Source organism: Lissotriton helveticus, chromosome 3_1, assembly GCF_964261635.1.
Source record: "Lissotriton helveticus chromosome 3_1, aLisHel1.1, whole genome shotgun sequence".
Classification (NCBI taxonomy): Eukaryota; Metazoa; Chordata; class Amphibia; order Caudata; family Salamandridae; genus Lissotriton; species Lissotriton helveticus.
In genome coordinates this window covers 646,556,616-646,577,075 of record NC_136061.1, presented here as the reverse complement: position 1 = coordinate 646,577,075, position 20,460 = coordinate 646,556,616, and positions in this window count along the sequence as shown.

Here is a 20,460-nt window from a genome sequence, read left to right as displayed (position 1 = left end):
TGTGGGGTACATGTAGAGAACTTAAATGAAAGTAAAGTGTGGGCCTACCATAATACACCTAATAGTGTGACAAGTGTATCACCTTTAGGTGTGTGTCCTAATTGGGTGAAGGGAAAAATAAATCTAGAGTGAAGGAGGCTCCGGAAACAATAAAGTCATCCAATGATACTGTGAGGAGTGTGGGCGACAGAGACGTTTGCGTGGGTTCCTGGGTTATGTTGGAAACCATGAAACTTGGAAATCATTAGTGGACTTTCACTTTAATGGCCCATTTAAAGTATCTAAAGTAGCACATTCATCTGTCAGGTTAGAAGATGGACGATGGTGAGCCAAAAGGAATTTGATTCCATTAAATAATTTTCAAAGCACTGTGATAAGAGATAAATACCAACTATCTGTAAAATTGTTTTTACATCCTGTAAGTACTGTTTTGAAAGGGATTCTCTTTCGTGCTGTCGCCAGGATTCTGGATGCGGCTTGGGGGACTCTTAGCCCCAGAACAAACCAGTACTCCCTGAGAGGGAGGAGCCATCTTCACACTAAAAAGTGCCGAAAAACACCGCGGCACAGGACGCTCTTTTGTGCTGCCGCCAGGATTGTGGATGCGCTTTTGGGGACTCTAAGCCCCAGAACACACCAGTGCTCCAGGGGGGAGCCATCTCCATCCCAAAAAGCGCCAAAATACACAGTGGCGCGGATTGCGCCCGGGCAAAGCCCAGGCCAAGGGAGGGCCAATCCGTGCCCGTCAGAGACTGGAGGCAGCTGGGCTGGGCCACCCCTCTTAGTTCTTTGATACAACAAATTGTGCAACAGCCGCGCAATAGTTGCTTCCTGGTGAAAAGCTGGACGAGGTGGACTTAAACTGACAGGGGGGACTTTGGTGATGTAACTGGCTGCCCGCAGTGGATTACAGGTACTTTTTGCAGGTTGCATCGCTCCCATTATCTGGAATTGGCCATCTACCATTACTTCGTGGGCAGTAGCGGTCGGCAGTAGGTGTTTCTGTAGGGCGGTGACGTGGGCAGGGGAAGGGGCAGGGTGGGGGGTAGTAAAGTATGGATTACGGAGTTTTACAGGTAAGTAAATATTTAAATGAATAAAACAAATTTCTTTGCGTTTCACATTTGGTGATGCAGTGCGCGCAACGAAATTTATTTTATTTATTTAAATGTTTACTTACCTGTAAAACTCCGTAATCCATACATTACTATCCCCCACCCTGCCCCTCCCCCTGCCCATGTAACCGCCCTACAGAAACACCTACTGCCGACCGCTACTGTTCGTGGGCACTTCTTGAACTACCGTTACTTCAAATTTTTTACTTCACAGGCACTATTACTTAGAATGCTTTTACTACACATGCTAGTACTACGCTAATACGTTTAGTTCGCATGTTTGTACTTCGCAAAGAACTGCAACTCACCAAGTAGTGTCAAGAGCTCATGTTTTCGCATAGAACGTGGTTGGCAAAGCAACGTGGTTGGCGGGAAATTTAAAAGGACTTTTAAATTCCCCGACAGACAGCATGTTCACGCGTAGAACGTGGTTGGCAGAAAATTTAAAAGGACTTTAAAATTGCGGCACGTAAAACAGGTAATTAACAATATTAAATTAATACATTATTCTAGAATATATTGTTTTATGAATTAAAGTGCAGAGAGTTTGGCGCATGTTGAAATGGGAATAAAATATATTATGAAAATATAAATAATATTATGGATAGTAGGGTTTTTTTCTGTGGGCGAATTTTTTTTAAATAGCGGTTGTAAAAAAATACTCAGGCATTAAAAATAATAGTTGAGTAATTTTGTTGAATAAAAAAATATTAAAGTGTGTGTTTAAAATAAATGTTTTCAATTGAATGAAGAGAGTTAGTGAAATGTAAAAAATAACAATAAAACAAAAAAGATGATATAGGTGTTATGTTTAAGAAAATAAAATGGAAAGGAAAATTAACATTGTGTGTAGTGTAAAAAAAGATAATCTCACGGTTTGCCATTGGTTTCATTATACAAAATTGTCCTTTTTCTATTTGTAGGATTTTGAAGAAAGTAGACGTCATAATGTAACAATGTCATTTTTTGGATCGAAAATTAAACGAACTAAAATTGCGATGTAGTGGTATGTGCAGCAATTTCCGGCAAAGCAAAAGCATGTTATTGTTATTTGTTATTTGTAGAGCGCAACACTCATCCCGAGGGATATCAAGGCGCTGACAACCAAATTTTGCTGGTAAATCTGCAGGGCTGTTGCTTAGAATTTAGGGAATAGGTTTGTTTTTAGTTTTTTTCGGAACTGGAGGTAATTAGAGGTGAGTCGTAGGTCTTGGGGAAGCTCATTCCACCTCTTGGCTGCTTACTTTATTGATATGTCTTATTCTGGCAAGGGCTGATTGAAGCGACCGCAAACTCCTTGTGGGAACATAGAATTCAATCTTCTCCTGAAGTATTCTAGGGCCTGTTTTGTAAAGAGCTTTGTGAGTATGGCTAAGGAGTTTGAATACTGCTCTTTGGCACATTGGCAACCAATGCAGTTTCTTCAAACAGATTGAGGCAGAATCAAACTTCCCCTTATTGCAGACAAGTTTTGCAGCTGCATTCTGCAGCACCTGTAGTTGTGTAAATAAGTGCTCATTCATGCCTACAAATAATGCATTCCCATAGTCCAACAGACTAACCAGCAAGGCTTGCGTTACAGATCGTCTGCAGTCCAATTGTATCCAGGGAAAAAGTCTGGCCAGAAGTTTCAAGATAGCAAAACCTTTGCCACAGAGGGACTGCACATGTTCCTTCATGGTCAGGGCGTCATCCATAATGATGCCCAGGTTTTTTGCGTGTTGTTTTGGAGTTGGTGCATTGCCTAGAGTGGGTGGCCACCAAGTGGCGTCCCACACTCGTTTGGCGCCCCCAAACAGTAGGATTTCAGATTTCCTGCATTTAACTTTAAGCAGTGTGTGTGCATCCATTGGGCCATCTCAGAGAGACAGTTGTGCAGCTTTGATTTAGTGATATCTGGTTTTTCGTCCAGGGCCACCATCAGTTGCGTGTCATCCGCATAGGAGCAGATGCCAATGCCCCACTTCCTACCAATTTTAGCCAGTGATGAAATATAGACATTGAATAGGGTGGGACTCAGTGAGGCCCCCTGCGGGACACCACAGCCGATGGGGCTGGGTTTGGATTGAAATTGACCGAGATGCACTGATTGTGTTCGGTTGCTTAAGAATGAATGTAGCCAGCTCAGTGCGTTAGAATAGATTCCTTTTTCGTAGAGGATGTTCATAAGGCTATCATGAGAGACCGTGTCGAATGAGGTCCAACAATATCAGGGCAACTGCCCCTCCTTGGTCAGTGCATAATATGACACTGTCCGACACTGCCAGCAGCGTTGCCTCTGTACTGTTGTTTACTCTGAATCCTGTCTGAGAGGGATCAAGAAGATGATTTGTTTCCAAATACTTGGTCAGCTGCCCATTTACCAATTTCTCTAGGACCTTAGAAAGGTTGGGGAGCTGGGAAATGGGATGATAATTTTCAGGATTGAGGACATCCGTTCCTGCTTTTTTTAGAAGGGGGATTACTGAGGCATGTTTCCATAAATCGGGAAAGATGGCAGTTCTTATGGATTTGTTAAAAGCTGGGTAATCAGTGGGCAGAGCCTGGGGGCAATCTGCGATTTCAATGCAGTTGCCAACTGAAACCATGCGAAGTAAAATCATGCATAGTAATGCCAAATGCGAAGTAAAAGCAGCGCACTAAAAACATGCGCTCTAATGGTATGCAAAGTAACCACACATATTCTCTAGAATTCAATGTAGCTTAACTGAGGCTTGGCCGATCTGAGCTGTTTTTTGGAATCTAAGCCACACGTCTTTGTTCATTTTAATTAAGGACACTGCCAGGATAACAGCGGGACTGCACCGGACAGTACATTTGAGACAAATAGGCAGTGGTGGGCTCAAAAGTGAGAGAGAAGGTATTAGCCTGTGGCCAGTTTTTGGGGAAATATGCCTTTTGTCCAACTATAACAGGCCTTAAAGCCTCGTGTTGTCAAGCTGCTGTGTTGGGTTGTCTGAACTATTTATAATAATTATTTTATCTAACATTCAGTTTCATCATGCTTTGTTTTTACTATTTAAATCTAAAAACAAAAAATATTTAAGTAGTCATAAGAAATTATTACCTGAGTCAGGAAGGCCTAAATCCCCAGAACGGTCACAGACACATACACAGACCTCGCTACTAAAGTTCATATCAGGTGCTATGGAGGCTACTGAGAAGCATATCACCAATGTTGAGAAATCACTATTAGTCTGCCGAGACCAAAATATGACACCCTTGACCGCATTACAGAGTCTACCTGATTATGATGAAAATATAAAAACTTGTGATAGCGGTATGGCTCCGACGACTAATAAGGGAACAAATGGGTGAATAAATAATATATCTGACACTATTAATTCCTCCAAATCAGACTCCCCAATGCCTTCCAAACGGGTAAATAAAACATGTATGTGTACTACAACAAGCTCCCAAAATAAAGAGGTACTCCGTAGTAAAAGGACCAAACCTCAAAGTAAGACTCTGAATAGGACAATGATGGTAACCACTGACCCGTCCCAACAGTGTAGTGATTTAAATAATCAAACATTGGATATACTATGCTCAGCAGTTAAGTCTTTAGAGCTATTTCTGAAATATATCTTAGAATCCATTAATACCCGCTTAAAAGAAATAGAAACCAAATGTGCGACATGCTTGGATCAATTGAATTCTCGATCAACAATTGAGTCCACAGGGAATGTATCAGCTGGTAGTAATCTGGCTGTAACTAATATAGTGAGGCAATCAAATCACCTACACACTCATAGCCCACATGACACAACATCTCAAGACCAAATTGGTCTAGGTTTAAACAAAGGGAACAATTTTGTTAGACCTTTGCTTCCTCTTGCCAATATTACACCTGCAGAACATCCGCAAATACAGCCAACAGTTTTTAGATCTCCCACCTGCCGCCGCTCTTTTTGTAGTAGTCTTATCAAATGTCCCTCCTTTACAGCATAAGACCTCTGAATCTTGGACCACTCTCAAGAATAAGGCATTAAACTGTTTAGGGATAAGATCAGGCCTGACTGAACATTTGTTTGCAGATCTAAAGATGGGTAGACAAATTAACTTGGTGGGCAGGACCCAGAAATCTCTACCAGGAGACTGCTTAGTTCTGTCTTTTAAAATACCGAATCTGATGTAGACTGTCCTAAAGCGAACCAGACCCACTCATGTTACTGCAAATATGATTTCTGCACTCCCATTGGGTTATTTTTACCAACCAGGTTCATTAGGGCCCTCTAATTGGTCTATACCTCTAAGCATACACCTCACATTCTACCAACCGACTTTATAATGTTCCAACTTTTAATAGATATCAGGGACTACAAAATCTTGAAGACATAGATTGACCACCAGTGGAGAACCAGGAGGGAATTGAGAAGAGACACAAGGGGACAAAAGCATTATATCATCCTGGAAGGGGGGGGCAGACTCTAGTAACAACTGGTCCAATTATTCAATCTCTTTACAGCATGCCAATCACTGTTGCAGGGGATTCTTTCCACTCTCCCAATGAATATATTGATTTCTTGTTCTGGAACGTGGCAGGATTCCGGAACAAAATTAGCAATCTAGAGTGGTTAGATTTTGTACAAGGCTTTAACTTTACTTGTATCCAGGAAACCTGGCTGGTGGAACCTATTCATGTGAATGGCTTTAGAACATTTCATGTTCCTGCAGTTCCAGCGAGTCATGATAGATCTAAAGGTGGTTTATGTATTTTTGCTTCTAATAACTTAAGTAAAACCAGTTAAAGAACTAACCAACCCCTATTACCATGTGATTTTATGTGAAGGCTCAGGCTCGGCCAGGTTGGTAGTGGTTAATTTGTATAATAATGCCCCAAGCAGTGAAATAATAACACATTTGGATAAACTATATGACTACTTGGAAAAGCTGGATAATAGCAATAAGAAAAAGCTATTGATTGTGTGGGGAGGCGATTTCAATATTCAACTGTGTAGTTCACTTACCGAAAAAGCATGTGGCATGAACAACTTAGAAGGTTTAAGTAAATCACATTTTACCCATAATTGCTACGGAGATAAATTAAATGAACTTATCTTTATACTAGATTTATCATTTTCAAACTAAATTTCATCCCCAAACGCTCCATTCAGGTGTACCTTTAATGGGAGAAATAATCACAGTACTATTGATTATATTTTAAATTCAAATAATCTGAGATCCCATTTGTCTAACTTTAAAACCCACTCTATACAATTACTTGACCATTACCCACAATCTGTACAAATTGTAAAGGCCCTATTAACCAGAAAACAGCATCGGCCTGGCCTGGTTCTTGGTGGAGAATTAGAGCTAGCCACTCTCAATGGTTTTTCACTGCTGTGGCACCAGATTACCACGGATGGTTTTCTGGAAAAATTAACCCGTAATATGAGTGAAGCCTTTGAGACATGCTTGGATGATGCATCACAACCAATGGAAATTATAAATGAATATTTTATCATTAGCCAGGCTGTGAAGGAGAATTTGCAATTGACAACGAACATGAAAAAAGCTAGAAACGGCTGGTTTGATGCACAATGTACTAAGGCAGATAAGAGGCTCAAAGAGGCACTACATAAAAACACTGGGTGCAGAGCTGAGGTCCAGCATTGCAGATTTGTTTATAGAAGGCCCTGAAACTGAGGAAAGCCTGGTAAGAGAACAGCTTGGGGTGTGTTATGCGAAGCAAGTAGTAAGAATGACAATAGCACATTCTGGAAGTCAGTACATTCTGCCCCGTTGAGAGAGGATGTTGGACCTGGGATCGTGGCTGCAATACCTGAGGATGACTGGATTAATCACTTTTCAGCCATCTACTATGCACATATCCCTAAACCTGACTCTATTGGGCCTTCAATGCTAATCTATATCTCAAACAATCCCTCAGCATTGACCCATTTACCATAGATGAAGTGACTGATGCAATAACTTCTAGCTAAGGGGGAAAAACACCTGGCCCAAGGCCATTATGCTGGATTCGTACAAAGCGAATATCCCTTTGTGGCGGCCCATCCTAACTGTTGTCTTAAGGGCCTGCTGCATTTCAGAATTTCTTCCAACATGAGCCGAATCTATAATAGTACCTATTTACAAAAAAAAGGGGATCAACATAATCCTGCCAGCGACAGGCTGATCTCGTTGCTTGACTCATTAGTTAAAATAGTGGGAAGAATTATCTTGAATAGACTTCATGAGTGGGCTACATCTAGGGGTGTGTTGGCTAACAACCGTGTATACAATAGTATGAAAATGGGGACCCCCCACTCAATTTACTTAGAGCCAGGGAAAAGAGGGGAAAATATCAATACACCAAAAATAATGAATTTCCCTTGTGGCTTTCATATTTTAAACATAGTATCTTAGTTCATATACATATTACATGTCCTACAAGATATGCCAATAACAAGTGTTTGTATATTTATCAAAATGTATTTCTTTTTTTTGGGTTAAAAAGTGAGTATATATATCACAAAGACTTTTCATATAGCAAAATGTCTTTTCTTACAACTTCATTGTATTCTTTTTAGACAATTAGGACAGATATAAAAACATACATCATCATCATGATACTTTTTTTCATTTTTTTATACAATACAAAAAACGTAATAAAACTACCCAGATACCCACACCCAAATCACATTCACCAGTCATTCATACATATACTTGCATGTGTGTTGGCTAACATACAATATGGGTTTCGCACTGGGGTGAGGACTATTGAACAGAGCCTTAACTTGAATATGCTAGGAGGGAAATATACTAAGATTAAAGGTAGAGACCTGTACTTGGGATTCATAGATTTGTCCTCCGCCTTTGACTGTGTTAACCACTCTAAGCTATGGGCGATTATGAGTGATATGGGGGTGGACCCCGTGATTATTTCCTTTCTGAAGGATCTATACTCTGGCACGAAACCCAGGATCAGATATAGGAATAGAGGCGAATGCACACCGCCATTCAGCATAGAAAGAGGTGGTGAGGCAGGGCTGCGTCCTTGCACCCTTTCTATTCTCAACCTACATAAATAATGTAGGCACTGCCCTGACTTTGCAAAGGAAAGATCTTGCTCAGGTGGGACATTGTCCTGTGCATGCCCTTCTCTATGCTGATGATGCAGTCTTAATGGCACGTACCCCTAACTCCATGCAGTCTGTACCTAATGATTGTGTTAATTATATGCAGGACCTTGATTTGCATGTGAACCAAATTAAGACATTTATAATGTAGTGCGGCAGGAACATTGGCAACTGACATGCATTTAGATTCTTGGATTCCAGCATTGAATTTACCAACACTTTCTCATACCTGGGCGTTCTATTTGATAAAGATGGCACATGGAACCATGCCATCAAGACCAGGGCACTGCATTTCAGAAGTGCCTGTATGGCCTTACGTAATTTCGTCATCAGATAAGGTACCCACGAGAGATGCTTACTATTTATAAGGTAAAATGTGTTAGTAAAGCAGTATACGGGCTGGTATATGGGGTATGCAAATTATATAGCACTAAAACTAATAGAAAACTTGTTTTTAAGGTATTTACTTGCAACACCCAAATCCGCCCCAACCTTTGTGTGTCACGCAGAGCTGGGTGTACTGCTTCTTGCTGATTTAATTAAGATCCAACCTATCGTGTTGTGGCACAAGGTATGGTCGTCTGAGTACACCACCCTAAATTGGTACGTTATAAGGTATTGTCTAAAATCAACCCTGTACACACAAAGTCCATGATTGAGATACATAGTGTTTTTGTCACAATTTGGGGTATCCAGAATATTTTACAAACCCTGAATGCCTAGTTGCAATAAATAGGAAAGATCTAAAGGCTGACAGTTTAACACACCTAGAGAATAACAGGATGTCTACAGAATTACCAACACCCACTGTTTTAAGAAGCCAGCTTATTTTAACCAGTTATGATACGCAACCATACTTGAGATTTGAACCATATCAAAGGCATAGATATATTTTAACTCGTTTTAAAATGGACATTTTTCATTGCATGGTTACTTTCCCTGAACCAAACTATTGGTCCTCAAATTTATCAAAATGTCCCTGTGATAACTCCTCACTACAGACTACACTGCATGTTGTTCTTTCCTGTAAGTTGTATAGCAAATGGAGGAAATACTATATATTACGTTTTTAAAACACTGTGGGCCAGATGTTGGTGGCAAAATACAGAGCGGTAACGCAGAAATTCACAGAATTTCTGAGTTACCGACCGGTATTTGGCTGAGTGCAATGTAGGTGAATTGAAACCTACTTGCAAAATAAGGAATCGCAAAATAGCGATTCCTTATTTTGCTTTTGCATTTAAGAAATCGGAAATACCGATTCCTTAAATGAAATGTACGTAGCACTGAAAATAGTGCACTTGAGCCTTAAGGAATCGCTAATTACCACCAATTTCAAGCTGGTGGTAAGTAGCGATTTCCTTTAAAAAAGCACTTTTTTGCTTTTTTAAATGTGCCATGTGGCACACATGCCCATTTCAGGGGTGCAACAGGGTGACCTTAGGACACCCTGGCACCCTTGAAATAGCTCCCGCTATTAGCGATTCGGTAATACTGAAGCGCTAATAGGGAATATCTTCCTATTCATTCCTATGGGCCTCCTAGCCCATAGGATCTCTGAAACTCAGAATTGAATAACACACCTTTTAGCTAAGGTGTTTTTTTTAATTGTGTGTCTGAAAATGCCACTTTTAGAAAATGGCCATTTTATTGCTTTACCATTTTGTGTGCCTCTGCCTGTTTGTGTATTTACTGTCTGGTTTTGGAGTCTGGGGATGTTCATTCTAGACAGTCACATGAGGGGTTGAGGTGGGTCCTGCTTTTCCTGGGTGACTGATAGCCGGGCTAAATAGACCTTTCTGCACTTAGTGTGGTGGAAGGAGTTTTCACTAGCACCTGAATAAGCTGTGTCTCCTCTGTACAATGCTGTCTCCACCCCCTGTGGTCAAGCTGGACATGGGAGGACAGAACTAGTTTCTACTGCAAAAGGAACAAATGATCGATGAAATGTTGAACAATGCAAACATTCAGCCCCAGTCACATTGTTCTGCATTCTCTAAATACAGTTGTTCTTTTTGCATTATTCACCCCGAGTGTGACGGGTATGTCCTGAAATTGGTCCTGTGCTCTCCATGCCACTGGAGTCAAGCTATCCTGGCTGATGAGGGGTGAAACTCTGAAACCTGTCATAGGATGCTTGTTTTCAGTCTAGTGAGGACCTGGCCTGACAGTTTGGGCTGGACTGTTTCCATTGGGCGCTGGCTCAAGACTGATTTGCATATGGCTGGGTTCAAACTGGAATGGCATGGGAGCACAAAATGATGGCTTTGGGCCCAGGTCCCTGTACTGGGGTGAAAGCATGACATTGTTCTGCATTATGTCCATCAATTGTTCTTTTTGCATGTGTCACCCCGAGTGGAACAGGTATGCCCAGACGTGGGTCCTGTACTCTCCATGCCACTGAAGTCAAGCTATCCTGGCTGATAAGGGGTGAAACCCTGAAAAACAGTCCTAGGATTCTTGTTTCCAGTCTAGGGAGGACCTGGCCTTGCAGTTTGGGCTGGACTGGTCCCATTGGGTGCAGGGTCAAGACCGATTTGCATATGGCTGGGTTCAAACTGGAAGCAAAAAAACGATGGATTAAGACCCAGATCTCCGTATTGGGGTGACTGTATGACATTGTTCTGCATTCTGTTCATCAATTGTTCTTTTTGCAGAGAGGATTAATTACATGACTGATAAAACTCCTCTACTGTTCCTTTGGCAGGCAGTTGGGGGTATTATTATTGGGTGAGAGGGGGGCCTCTTCTTTTAGCAAGCAAGATCCGTAGAGTCTGCAAAGATTCCGGGAAGTAGAATTATCACACCGTTGGTAGATAACCCTAAAGTGTATCTATTGACTTCCTCTTATTATAAGTGATGCAGTCCCTGGCTTAAAGGCACCAAATCCCCCATGGTACACTGCCCTTTAAATTAAATATGACTCAGCATAGCTATGAAGCTAGTGAGCTCTCCATTCCATCTGAACTCCAATGCATCCCACCCCACTCCCAGCTCTCATCCAAACACATTTACAGGAACTCATGCTGGTTATTGGAGACAATGGGTCTAGCCTGGAAGTCATCTTGAGAAGGACCATGTGTGACATTTCCTATTCAATAAATACATTTCCCAGCATCACGGTGATTGTGACATTTTGTACATCCCCTGCTCTTCTGGGTGTTGTTGCACCTGTTCTCTGCCACAAACACCCCTCAGTTTCCTAGAAACCAGTTTTTCTGCTCTGCCAGGTCTTGCCCATGCTCCCATATTCACAGTGAAAGGTGATTCCCTCCTATGCCTGCTCTGCTGTAGCCTCAGCTTCTTAGCAAGCTCCCTTTCCATGCACATGCACTTTACTGCCACTCTTGCCACACTGCAGCGGCTTTCCTATGTCCAGTGACCATTGCACATTGACAGATCAGCACTTTCGGTTTTTCTTTACTTGATTTTATTGTGGTGTGTAGGTTGTCACACATGTAATAGTCTTATCCTTTGGTTTTTCAAGAGTTTCTAGTAATGCTTCTAGCAATGCTTCCCGGGGGATTGTTGCGTACGCGTTTCTGCGCATTCTTTATATTTTCAGCGGGTAGTTCCTCTGTTCCAGGTTGTAGCCTAGTTCTGCAGCTTGTCAAAGGATGAGACTATTACATGTGTGACAACCTACACACCACAATCAAATCAAGTAAAGAAAATCCTACTAAAACACTGGAACATCATGCACATAGGAGGGATGCAGCTGGAGCGCCCAAGATTCTCCTTCGGACGTACACAGAATATTAAAGACATGGTTGTGCACACAAGGTCACAGGGTAAACAACTGGACAATCAAAGGACACTGTGGGACCTCCCAAAAGTCAAAGGGCATTACCCATGTGGAACCTGCATTATTTGCCCCTTAACACCACATACCACAACTCTACAACCAAACAACCAGGAGTGGACACAGAATAAACATGTAAACTGCAGTACTAAAAACGGTATGTACATGGTAAACTGTTCGTGCAAACTCCTCTATATAGGAATGACAACCAGAGCCGTGAGGACGAGAGTGAACGAACACAGAAGTAGTATACGGTGCAAGAAAAATACCACTAAAATGAGCAAACACTACATTGAAACAGGACATACACCAAATCAAATGACCTGGACTGTCATAGAGTCCAATCCTTTATGGTCTAGTAGTGGTCTATTTCAAAAAGAACAAAGATGGGTCTACCACCTACGGACAAATACCCATGGTCTAAACGATGAAATACCGTGGATTGCGGTAGTGTAGCATAATACCCACCTCACCTTCAACCTCTTCTCACCCAATTCTGAAAACAAAGTTAACATAATGATGTGTAAATTATAGAGACACACAAAATACACATATTTCGGACACTCCGTTTGAGGACAAAACCATGTATGTTGAATATTAGAAATGGGGCTTGACTATTCACATATAGTGAAAAATAACATATCACAATACCACTCAAAGATGGTGCCCATGATCAATCAATCGACCTACCAACTATACCACTCAAAGATGGTGCACATGCCCTATAAACCTATCTGCGTAGATCTACTAGTAAGTTTTTACTACCTGCACCAGCAACCATCAAACTTAGAAAATAAAGAATTCATTATAGGGCACTTACTGGTAACAATAGCTTGATAACAATAAGTATCAAGAACTATGATTACTCAAAGACCCCATTACAAGATGGTGCCCATGCATCACGTACCACACTCTCCCACTAACATGCAATGAACTCACTGATTGACAATACACCTCCACTATATGAGAGATAGGGGCCAACCTTCCCATTACCGGCAGAGACAGGCAGAGGCACGCAGGTGGATCGGCCCTGCTACTATGGGAGAACCATGAGTAAAATAGAAAGGGAAAACCCTTTCAGTATGTGAGGCAACATCTCTCTAGCTTTATTAGCACCTAGCCTTTGAACTATTGTTTCTCAAAAACTAATCCTCATTAATGCATGTACTGTCTTTTTTGTGTCAAACCTGCTAAAATGCGAGTAAGGTCTGGTTTTATGCATAGTTCACTGACTCACTTAGAACTTTTTTGACCTGATACGTGGGGCACCATGAAGCCGCATACGTCCACGGAGAGCACTGTGCCATTCCCCACAGGCCTCCAAAACCATTAAATCATAGAGAAACGTGACAACTCCGTGCACTGTAAACTCCCCCTAACTGTACAGGACAAATCCCTCCAGCATGGGGGGATCGTCCCTGGACTCTATATAACAGCTATTAAGTTTTTCCTAGTCTTCGGTCCGGAGTCTAATATTAAGGGGTGAGAAACATGATGTATTTTGTAAAAAACAAGACAACACCTTCTAGAGGCTTGCTATCAATGGTGGGGCCTATTTTGTGGTATTATGTACCTAGACAGCTATGCTCATATACTTACCTTATGAATGAGTCTTTTTATAGAGTCACATCAACCTGGATACTTTACCTAGGGGTACTGTATGAACGACAGAGTAAACGTATGGATATAGAACTACACTGGCAACATCTAATATTTGATCTTATACCTATTTATGTATGTCTGTCACTATGCTGAGAAAAACCATTTTAATTATTCACATCACTGTTATTATACATGCACTTATGCCAACCTATAGCGATAATACTCACGCCAAGGGTAATACACACCAGGCCCTCCAATGGATGACCCGGACAACCTATCATGACAAGATATTAGCCATATTATACTTTTGTCCTACACTTTCTCTCTTTTCAGAAACGCTGCTCCCCTCTACAAACTTGTTAGCACTGGTTAGTTCAGGCCACCACGGATACTAAAATTGACCTTCATGTGGTCCTGAAGAAGCGCTTTGGATCTCCTTCTGAGGCCACATACAGCGTGAAACATGTTGACTATTATATATGTCCATTAGGGACATATACCCAGCTACAGAGGGACATAATATCCCCTAGAGCAGCACTACACACTTTGTTTTAACAATGACAGAGGGATCACCCTAATAAATAGTACCCACTCTCCCTCCAGTAATTTTTCAACACATCACTTTAGACTTCACTGCCACTTACACCCACCCACCCAAATGGCTTCTCATCAAAAGATCTCTGATAAAAGGCCCTTCGAGGGACCTGTAGGGCATTGCAGCGCCAGCTCAACGAGAAGCAAAGCCCAAATGATGAAGCATGACATCCTTCGGGGTGTGTGAGGGCATTATGATGCGGACACACTGCCCCCACAGATAGAGTAGCATATGAAAAAAGTTTCTTCCTCTTTCATTCTCTACAAGGAACAGTGACTCCTTTTGTGTACTCACTTCACAGGAGTCTGGTGTATTCCTCGAAGCATCCGGATGCATTCCGTGTCGTGGGTTGTTATTCTTGAATAAACATTTCTTCATCTATACTTGGCTGGCTGTGGCTCATTTCCATGTGTTCCCTACAATATTTTGGTACCAGGAGTGGGATACTCTATTTTTATTCATTTTTACTTTCCGCAACAAGTGAGATGTCTGCGGTTCACGCCTTCTGGCACTACTAAACACCCACCGTCTCAACATTTCTCTCTGATGTTGTTGGGCACGGAGGAGTCGGCTGGTAAAAGAATTCCAGGACATGAGTAATTTTACCTACTTTGAGCGCTTTGAGCAGTGGATATGCCGTTGACACGCTGCAGCGTTTAAATCCCAGCAGGATTCCGTGTGCCGGTTGCCAGCACCATTCCAATCTTATTGACGTCTTCTCTGTGCTTGCTATTGTGGCATTCTGACGCACCTTGGAATTCTGGTGATGTCAGTTTCACACCTAAACCTGCGCCTTGAGCGTCCTCGCGCTTACGCTTGACGTATGCAGCCATCTTTTTCTTGTCAGCAGATGCGCACTGCAGCAGGACAAACGCTGTAATACAGAAGCATCTAACTGGGGTGGTCACATTAAATTCCAGGACTAAAGAGTTTATGATCTTCTGAACTGCTGAAACTTTCCCAGGTAAGAAGCTCCACTTTGCTATTTTCTTTGTTTTACTCGTGAGGATTTTCAACAAACTTGTTTCTCTTGTACATTTGATACTTTGCTTACAAATAATGGCAACCATACAAGGAGCTGGACAACCTCCACCATATTTACAGAAACCATGTGGATCAGACATAAAATGGAAGGAATGGTTGCGCATATTTGAAAATTATATTACTGCGATTGATGCCGTAGCTTATTCGCCTGTCAGAAAAGAGGCACTTCTTTTTAATTACCTAGGCATCGCAGGTCAAAGGGTTTTTGACAACTTACCCATGGTTATGGTGCGAGTTGGGGCGGATACTCCCTGGAATGTGTACTTTGAGGCGAAGGAGAGGATGCGTAAGCAATATACTGATGAGTCAAGGGTACTGTTGGAGAGACATAACTTTTCAATGTGTAAACAGACGGCAGATGAAACTGTGGAGGAGTATATTGCTACTCTACGTGTGTTGGCTTCTAAATGAGAATTTGAGAACAATGTTGATACTTATATAAGAAATCCAATTTGTTTTCAATTGCTACTCCAAGAAAGCCCAGGAGAGATTTTTGACTTGTAAAATCCTTCTTTGAGTGAGACAATTGACATATCTAGGAGTATAGGAAAGTCTATAATAACTTTTCAAGTTATGAATACTCATAACTGGGGCGCGACCTCTGAGCCTGCTCGCAGGCAGGTCGTTCCCCACGCTGCTGCACGGCTCTGCCTGCATTGTTTTTGCCTAATCTTGTATTTTTCCCCTGTGCCTAACTTGCTTTCTTGCCCAGACTTGTTTTTTCCCCTGTGCCTTTACTTGCTTTCTTGCCCAAACTTGTTTCTTTCCCCTGTGCCCAACTTGCTTTCTTGCCCATACTTGTTTATAAGCCCCTGTGCCTGTATTTGCTCTCTTGCCCAGACTTGTTTTTATTCCCCTGTGCCAGTACTTGCTTTCTTGCGTAGACTTGTTTTTATTCCCCTGTGCCTGTACTTGCTTTCTTGCCCAGACTTGGTTTTATTCCCCTGTGCCTGTACTTGCTTTCTTCCCCAGACTTGTTTTTATCCATCTGTGCCTGTACTTGTTTTCTTGCCTGAACTTGTTTTTCCTTCTGGTGCCCAGTTCTCAAGCGGCCCCTGCCCGTTTTTCCCGCTGCTGCATGCCTGCGGCGCTGCCCCCCTGCAATCCCATTTGACGACCCCGCTCCCACCTCCCAGCTGCTCCTCCCTCCCACATCCCCTCATATGGAGGCTGTGCAGCAGCCGCACCGTTGGCGCACCTAAGGCAAACCCGTCTGCGCTCGTCCATGCCTGGACCGCGCCCAGCGCCAGGACCCCTGAACCCCGCAAACACCACGATGCCTGACACCGCTACGATGCCAGAACCCTCCACGCGTTCATCACCAGACGATCACACACCTGCTACCTGGCCGCCCCGAAGCGCACCCACGGAGCTTTCACCTGCCGGAACTGCAGCTTCACAAGCATCCGCCCCACCATGCTTCCGACCAGGAAAGAACCCAACCACCTCAGATGCATCCTTCTCAACACCCGCTCCACCCGCAAACACACTGTTGAACTCTGGGACCTACTCAACTCAACCTCCCCAGACATCGCCTTCCTGATGGAGACCTGGCTAAACCCCACCTCGGCACTGGACATAGCCATAGCCGTCCCAGTAGGCTACAAGATCACCCACAGGGACCGCACCAACGGAGCAGGAGGAATCGCCATCGTCCACAGGAACACTTTCAGAGTCTCAACAAACACCAACGACACACTCAGCAACACCGAACACCTGAACTTCCAGATCCACACCGACCCCAACACCACCCTCAGAGGAACCCTCATCTACAGACCCCCCGGACCCTGGCCACAGTTGAGCGACTCCATCGCCGACTTCATCAGCACACACGCCCTCGCCTACAGGGACTACATCCTCCTCGGGTCCTGAACTTCCACCTCGAGAACAACAACGACACCAACTCCACCACCCTGACCGACAACCTAGCCAACTTCGGACTCAGACAGCACGTCACAACACCCACCCACTCCGCCTGTCACACACTTGACCCCCATCTTCTCCGCAAGCCCCCACGTCTCCTTCAACCACACCACCGAACTCCACTGGACCGACCATCGCTGCATCCACTTCACCTTCAAGAAACCCACCACGCACCAACGCACCCAAAAGATGACTCACCGCTGCTGGAGTAAAGTCAGCGAAGATCAGCTAACCACCACCCTCGCCCAGAGCCCACCTGCCGACCCCACCGACCCCGATACCGCCGCCCGCAACCTCAGAAAGTGGATCAGCGACTGCACCAACACCCTCGCCCAGATCAAGAAACCCTCCAACAGTCACACCAACAAGAAAGCCAGCTGGTTCACGGAGGACCTCCGGGCCTCCAATCAACCCTGCCAAAAGCTAGAGAAGATCTGGCTCTGTGAACGAACACTGGACAGCCACGCATTCCACAAGAACGCCACCCACAGACACCATCACCTCCGCCAAAAGGGCCTCCTTTAATAACCGCCTAGACAACAACACGCACAACAGCAAAGAGCTCTACAACATCGTGAAGGAACTCTCCAACCCCAGCTCTAACATCAACGACGTCCCACTCTCGCAAGACCTGTGCAACTTGCTGGCACCTTCTTCCATCGCAAGATGGCAGACATCTAGGACAGCTTCAATGCCATAACCGCCCCGACAACTACTGAGACCTCCGCCCACACGACCACCATCCGCACCAACCACCTGCTCTCCTGTACCCACATCAACGACGACGACACCATCAAGATCATGAACACCATCCACTCTGGATCTCCGTCAGACCCATGCCCACACCACATCTTCAACAAAGCCAGCACATCCATCGCACCCCATCTCCGGAAAGTCATCAACACCTCCTTCGAGACAGCAACCTTCCCAGAGAGCTGTAAGCATGCCGAGATCAACTGTTAACTCAAGAAACCCAATGCGTACCCCAAGGACCTCAAGAACTTCCGGGCCATCTCCCTGCTCCTGTTCCTGGCCAAGGTCATCGAGAAGACTGTCAACGAACAACTGACCCGTTTCCTCGAGGAGAAAAACATCCTGGACCCTTCCCAGTCCAAGTTCCGCAGCAACCACAGCACCAAGACTGCATTCATTGCCACCACTGATGACATCAAGTCCCTCTTGGACAATGGAGTAACGGCGGCCCTCATTCTCCTGGACCTGTCAGCCGCCTTCGACACGGTCTGCCACCACACATAACGAACACGCCTCCACAACACCGGGATCCAAAAGAAGGCCCTGGACTGGACCAGCTCCTTCCTCTCCACTGAACACAGAGCGTCCGCCTTCCCCCCTGCGGCATACTCCAGGCCTCAGCCCAACTCTGTTTAACGTCTACATGGCACCGCTTGCCCACGTCGCCCGTCGGCACAACCTCAACATCATCTCCTACGCCGATGACACCCAGCTGATCCTCTCCTTCACCAAGGACCCCCACACCGTCAAAACCAACCTTCACGAAGGAATGAAGGCCGTCACTTAATGGATGAGGAACAGCCAACTGAAGCTGAACTCGGACAAGACAGAGGTCCTCATCCTCGGATCCACCCCTTTGGCCCGGGATGACTCCTGATGGCCGACCTCACTGGGAACCGCTGCCACCCAACGACCACGCACGCATCCTCGGGGTTATCCTCGACTCCACCCTCTCCATGACTAAACAGGTCAACGCCGTCTCCTCCTCCTGCTTCAACACCCTCCACATGTTCCGCAGGATCTACAAGTGGACCCACTGAAACCAGATGAAAGGTCACCCAGGCCCTCGCCAGCAGCAGGTTGGACTACGTAAACGCCCTCTACGCAGGAGCCTCGGCCAAACTCCTGAGACGGCTCCAACACATCCAGAACGCCTCTGCACACCTGATCCTTGACATCCCTCACTGCAGCCACATCACACCCCACCTGAGAGACCTGCACTGGCTCCCAGTCAACAAGAGGATAACCTTCAAGCTCCTCACCCACGCACACAAGGCACTCCACAGCACCGGACCAACGTACCTCAACAGACAACTAAGCTTCTACACCTCCACCGGCCAGCTCCGCTCCGCCGACCTCACCACAGTCCCCCGCTTCCGAAGAGTGACCTCCGGCAGCAGATCGTTTTCCCACCTCGCTGCCAAGACCTGGAACATCCTCCCCATCCACCTACAGCAGACCCAAGACCTGCTGACCTTCAGAAAACTCCTCCAGACCTGGCTTTTCGAGCAGTAGCAGCATTCCCCACCCCAGTACCTTGATTCCCTCACGGGTGAGTAGTGCGCTTTACAAATGATATGATTGATTGATTGATACTCAAGTGGAAAACAATAGTTTTCATACCACTTCTCCCATTAATATGATTCAGTGGTGGCGGCCATTATTAAACTTTCAAAGCCTAAGAGGAGAGTTTGTCACAGGTGTGGGTCAAGAAACCATTTAGGTAATCATCCTACATGCCCTGCCATGGGCAAGAGATGCAGTTGTTGCCGTAAAGTGGGGCACCTCCAAGGGGTATGTAGAAGTGAGCCAGTCAATTGTGGCTGTTTGTGGGCAATTTATGGTCCGCTGTTTTACTGTTGATCTCCTTGAAATTGTCACAAACATAGCCAGCAGCAAAAAACAAAATGCATGCATTCTCCCCTACCTTGCAAAACACCTATACAGTGCATCTTTACAACTCCAAAACTTCTAGGGTAGTTAAAGTACCAGAAAAAGATAAAGAATATGAATTGCATTGAAATGTTTCTGATTTAATGACCATCTCATTAATTTTATTTTTCTTTATTTTAAAGGGGGAAAGGTGATGTAGTATGCTAATTCTCCACATATTTCTACTTTGTTTAATTTTGCATTTATTCATTATTGAGTGCATGTTGATGTTTTACATGTTTACTACATGGTGTTTGCTTTTGAAATGTGTTCAATATTCTTTGGAATGAGTCAGCCGGTTCTTGGAACTTCAGCTCAGCTGAGGCTTCACGGGAGTCTGCTGTGTTCCTCGAAGCATCCGGACGCGTCCTGAGTCGTGGGTTGTTATTCTTGGAATAAACGTTCGTTCATCTATACCTGGCTGGCTGTGGATGATCTTCGTTTCTTCCCTCCCACAGCCGTGCCTAGCTACAGACCCAGATGGGCCAGAAATCCGTCCTGGACCAATTATTTCAAAACTTTCCCTTTTTCTGCTGACAAAGGAGGGCAGGCGTGAAAGCCATTTATGTTGAAACAAGTAGACAATTTTGACAAATACCAAAAGGAACGTTC